Raw genomic sequence first — 6,200 nt, 5'->3', positions numbered from 1 at the left:
TACTGAATATTCTTAGGGACTGAAAGACATTCCGAAATGCAAAACTGTGGATAAGCCCAGGAAAGAACAGGCTGAGATACTACTTGCATTTTGTAGTTTATAGTGATGACTGTTTTCCTCCAACTATGGGCTGAATTGTGACTCCCTCAGAATTCACATGTTAAAGCCTTAACCCCCAGTGCCTTAGAACGTGACCAAGGTTAGACACAGGGTTTTTGCAGAGGTCATTTAAAATGAGGTCAGGAGGGTAGATCCTAATCCTGTATACTGGTGTCCTTGTAAGAAGAGCAAATTTGAACACCAACATATACAGAGGGAAGATGATGTGGAGACGCAGGGAGAAGATGGCCATCTGCAAGTCAAGGAGACAGGCATGGAAAAGATCCTTTCCTGACAGCCCTCAGAAGAAACCCCAACCCTGGCTAGGCGCAGTGGCTCACGCCTGTATTCCCAGAACTTTGGGAGGCCGAGGAGGGCAGATCACGAGGTCAGGAGATCGAGACCATTCTGGCTAACACGGTGAAACCCCGTCTCTACTAAAAATACAAAAATTAGCCGGGCGCGGTGGCGGGCGCCTGTAGTCCCAGCTACTCGGGAGGCTGAGGCAGGAGAATGGCGTAAACCCGGGAGGTGGAGCTTGCAGTGAGCCGAGATTGCGCCACTGCACTCCAGCCTGGGCGACAGAGCCAGACTGTCTCAAAAAAAAAAAAAAAAAGAAAGAAATGTACAGAGAGGAGATGGATTTTATAAGGCCCTGAAATTGAGTCCTTTCACTATTTGATGGAAAGGTAAACTCAAATTGTAGAGAAGGCGACATATGTCCAGGAGATGTAAAGCATTGTCTTTGCTGGCTCACAGCCATCTTCTGAAGGAACCGTCCTTGCTTACAGTCTCCGCTGCCCAAGTAAAGCGCTCTTTCCCCACAAGACTGGCTTCCCCTCCTAACCTGGCAGATTGCACTAAGCTGACCTTTTAAGAAGAAATGTGCTGGACCAATCAGGTTCTCTCTTTAGATTTGGGAATTGGGGCATTAACTCTAATGAACAGAGCTCAACAGTCATGTTGGACTCCTTGGCTGAGGCTACTTGGCCAGGCCATGTTCTCGAGGAGACTTAAAAGGAGTCAAGAGGCCAGGCACGGTGGCTCATGACTGTAATCCCAGCACTTTGGGAGGCCGAGGCGGACGGATATGAGGTCAGGAGTTCGAGACCAGCCTGACCAACATGGAGAAACCCCACCTCTACTAAAAATACAAAATTAGCAGGGCGTGGTGGCCCATGCCTGTAATCCCAGCTACTCAGGAGGCTGAGGCAGGAGAATCGCTTGAACCCGGGAGGCAGGCGTTGCCATGAGCCGAGATTGCGCCACCGCATTCCAGCTGGGGCAAAAAGAGCAAAACTCTGTCTCAAAAAAAAAAAAAAATTTTTAAAAAAGGGAGTCAAGAGAGGAGAGGATGGAGTAGAACTGCAGGGTCAAAGAGTAGCTTTCGTTCCTGGATTGAGCTAGCTTAAGAGGGTTTCTGTACCTCACAACCAGAACTATGTTGACTGGAACAGTACGAAATCAAGAGTAAGAAAATCAGGGCCAACGTCCTTCTCTGAGGAGCCACATAAATCAGACTGGTCTCTCTTCCATGCAAATTCATAAGACTTTCAGGCTGGAAAGACCATAGAGAGCATCATCAGGCTGATATTTTCTGGGAAGTTAAGGTAAGCCAGGCACTTTTCAGGAACTATTAACCCTTTGATATAGGACACAACAATTGTAATATTATCTTCATTTTACAGATGAGTGAAAACATAGACAGGTTAAGAAACCTGTCTTCAGTCACATAGTGTGGTAACCTAATGACAGAAATGGCCACAAGTATTTGCCATTCCTGTAACCTCATCCTTTGCAATATGACTTTGCAGCTGCTTTCAAGAGGTGGGATCGAGCTGAAAATGGCAGTGCACGCCTGTAGTCCTAGCTACTCGGGAGGTTGAGGCAGTAGGATGCCTTGAGCCCAGGAGTTCAAGGCTGCAGTGAGCTATGATTGTGCCACTGCACTTCAGCCTGGGCAAGAGCAAGACCCTGTCTCTCTCTCTAAAAAAAGAAGAATGTGGAATCAGGGCTGGCTCTGTGATTGGCTTTGGCCAGCAAAATGTGGCAGAAATGACAGTTAAGTCAGCTCTGAGCCTAGGCTTCAAGAGATCTTAAAGGCTGCTTCTGGCTTTCTTGGAACACTGTGGCTGCTTGTGAATGAGTCCAGGCTATTCTACTGGAAGATGAGACAAAGTGGCCCAGTTCCTGCTGTGATCAACAGCCAGCCATCCACTGAAGGTGTGGCTGAAGCTGTCCTGCATAAGCCAGCCCCTGGACATATGAATGCAGCTGTCCTAGACCAGGCAGCCCCCAGACAGCCCACCTGCTGACCACAGATGCCTGAGCAAGTCCAGCCGAGATCAGCCAAACCTGCTCCAGTTCAAAACCATCCAGATTAGCGACTCACCCAGCTGACCCACAGACCTCCGAGGTAAACAATTGCTTCATTTTTTAAGCCACTAAATTGTGGTGGGTTTGTACTTCTTGATACAGTTAGCAAGTGGCAGAGAATCTGGGATTTCACAGTGACCATCTGACTTCAATGACAATGAATGCTCTCAAATCCAGTGCACACTGTAGCTTGGTTAATGCAATGCCTTCTTTCCTAGAAGCCGTGTATGTAACATCTTTATTAGGACTTAGGACTGGTCAGGATGGATTCAAAATCCAGCTTACTTATCCTGGGTAGGTTAATCTCTCCAAACTTTAGCTTCCTCATATGTTAACTGCAAATAATACCCACTATCTCACAGAGATACTAGGAGGGTATAATGGGATAACATATCTAAAGTGCTCAGAGTTTAATGAGCTGTGACCTTTCCTAGAATATGGAAAGTCTGCAATGGGTCCGAAAGTTCTTAATGACTGAAGGCATTTCCTTCCCAGTGTTGATGTCCATGTAACTGACAATTTTAGGAATGGTATTTCTTTTCAGAGTTTTTGTAGCTTGTAACCCTTAGTTATTTCTACAAGAAATTTTTCCTTAATTATAAGCGTTTGTTTAGACGAGTATTTCTCAAAGTCTGCAGCTGCATGTCAAATGCAGATTCGTGGCCTCATCCCAGACCCACTGAATTAGACTCTCCCAGGAGTGGGGTCTGAGAATCTATTTTTAAAGAAAGTTCTCCATAATTTTCATGAACATTAAAGTTTAAGGACTGCTACTTAGACTTCTCTGCAAAGACTGAAACACAGTGAATTATTGCATTTTCTCACTCTAGCATTGCTTTCTAGTGGAGTGTTCCCTAGGGTTATTTGTATGCTAAGTTTTTATGTTAAAAAGTAGATACTGCCACTTTTTCCTTAGAAGTCATGCTGATATAGCCACTAAGGTTTTTTTGTTTGCTTGTTTGTTTGTTTTTTTGAGACAGAGTCTTGCTCTGTCACCCAGGCTGGAGTGCAGTTGTGCGCTCTTGGCTCACTGCAACCTCCACCTCGCGGGTTCGAGCGATTCTCCTGCCTCAGCCTCTTGAGTAGCTGGGACTATAGGCACATGCCACCACACTCGGCTAATTTTTGTATTTTTAGTACAGACAGGGTTTCACCATGTTGGCCAGGATGGTCTCGATCTCCTGACCTTGTGATCCACCTGCCTCGGCCTCCCAAAGTGCTGGGATTATAGGCGTGAGGCACTCTGCCTGGCCAAGACACTAAGTTTTGGTGGATATAGAGTTACACACCGATGAATGAATCAACCCAGATGACACTATGATTAAAATATAAAGTGTATCAATGTGTTACTCTTTGAATGAATACTGGAAAATCAGTTTTCCTCTCTGTTTTTCTTGTTTTGCATCTATAGTCCTGTAGTACTATATATGGTCCTACGCTAGAAGTAGAGGGAAAGAGTGGAGTGGGAAGGAATTTTACAAGTACCAAGAATATTGACTTGTTTTTACTGCTGTTATTACCAATAACATTATTATTTTCACAGAGCAAGCACTAAGAGAAACAGGAAATGGCTTGACCCCTAAACTGTCTTAGAAAGTTTGTTCAGCCTGAACTAGTTTTAGTAGGAACATTTTTGTACACCTTCTAATGTAGCCATTAGAGAAAATGTGGGAGCACTTCACTAGGGCTAAATTCTTAACTTCACCTAACTATAGTCAAAAGTTTAAAGTGTCTTAGTTTGATGTCTTTTTGGCTGGTCTATTTCATGGTATCATGTTTTTAAAAAGACTTTTTCACAAAAAGTGGAAAAAGGAAAAATAATAACAGAAGAGAACTACCACAAAAAGTGCTGCTGGAAGCCTATTCCTCTTCAGATGACACCAGGGCTTAGAACTTTTTATCCAAAGCTCTTCATTTCCTACCAATACTTTTTTTTCACTGTTCCAAAGGTGGAAGAGGCTCTGAATAGCAAAAGTGCTGTGCTTTTTAAAACCTGCTGAACAACTTCTATCTCTAAGAGTACTGAAGTTTTGCCATACCAGTTTGAGTATGACAAACTGCAAAACATATGCATAAAAAAATCTAGACTATTCTAATTGTGCCAATCCATGGTTAAAAAAAAAAAACTTCTGGAGCCACGCAGCTGTTAAAATCCATCATATTTACAATTTTTATAAATGAATTTATTTTAATAAAAACAAGTTACTCTGTGAGCCTGATCTCTAAGCAGATTTATGTGGGCTGGCACAATCTGCTATGCTAAACATATATTCATATTGCTTAAGTCTGCAACCAGTTTTTTTTTTGAGTGGTGATGATAACAGTCTTGCTTTGTAGAAGGATACCAAGTAATTGGCAGCAATTCAGCTAAGGACATTGTTCTCAGCATTGTGTTTTCTTGGACAGAATTGCCCTGTGGGCATGACCCTAAACTGGGAGAATTCTGGGCTGCTGGCATTGGGCAGTGAACCAGGGAGACAGCTTATAGGGAGGAGGAGGTGACTCTATAAACTAGTGCTAAAGTAGAAGAGGAGGAGGAAGAATAAAGTGAGGGAGGAAGTGGGGTTAAAATGTGCAGTTACAGTCAACAGCTCCACATCCCTAAAGGGGTCTCTTCTCATCTTTCACTTGACACATCTTTATGCTCCTGTTTTTTGCTTGGCTACTTGATTGTAAGTTCCTGGAAGACAGGAATGTTGACTAACTCAGCTGTACATCTCCCACAGTGCCTGGCATATACTGGCACACACAAAACCTAGTCATCGGCCGGGTGTGGTGGCTCAAGCCTGTAATCCCAGCACTTTGGGAGGCCAAGGAGGGCCGATCACGAGGTTAGGAGTTCACGACCAGCCTGATCAACATGGTGAAACCCCGTTTGTACTAAAAATACAAAAATTAGCCGGCGTGGTGGCGCGCGCCTGTAATCCCAGCTACTCAAGAGGCTGAGGCAGAAGAATGACTTGAACCCGGGAGGCAGAGATTGCAGTGAGCCGAAATCGCACCATTTTACTCAAGCCTGGGCGACAGAGCGAGACTCCATCTCAAAAACAAAAACAACAGCAACACCAACAAAAGAAAACTTGTCATTAACTGTGTAGACAAAAGAATGAATTTCTCTATTTGAAGCATTTCCAGACCTCTTCCACGGTCTAAAGAGGTTCCCAGTGAGGGCAGTACTGCCCCTCGTGGGCATACTGAAATTTTGCCGGGGCAGTTTTTGTTTTGCATTCTATTGGTGGCAGAGTATTTACATTGTGAAAACTCTGTTATTTTAAAATTTTTCTTGATATTAGTACATACAGTATTTTATTATGAACTACTTTCTCTTTTTTCACCTTTATTAGAACATTACATTGGTTTCTTGAAATTATTTGTAGAGATAGTTTGCATTAGGAATTTAACTCCAGAAGAGTAAAGCAGTGCTATATTTTTTGTTGTAAATACAGGGCGTTGAATGTGGCAGGGTTGAATACCTTTGCCTATAAGATTAAGCCTTATCCTACACAAGTTTTAGGATTCCAGGATGAAACCTACAAATAAAAATATTGTAGAACACTGATTTCAACAATCAGATTCCACGGCCAGGCGCAGTGGCTCACTCCTGTAATCCCAACACTTTGGGAGGCCGAGGCTGGCGGATCACTTGAGTTCAGGAGTTCGAGACCAGCCTGGCCAACATGGCGAAACCCTGTCTCTACTAAAAATACAAAAATTAGCCCGGCGTC

This window comes from Nomascus leucogenys, chromosome 16 (genome assembly GCF_006542625.1).
Source record: "Nomascus leucogenys isolate Asia chromosome 16, Asia_NLE_v1, whole genome shotgun sequence".
Taxonomy (NCBI): domain Eukaryota; kingdom Metazoa; phylum Chordata; class Mammalia; order Primates; family Hylobatidae; genus Nomascus; species Nomascus leucogenys.
Note: the sequence above shows the minus strand (reverse complement) of the source record.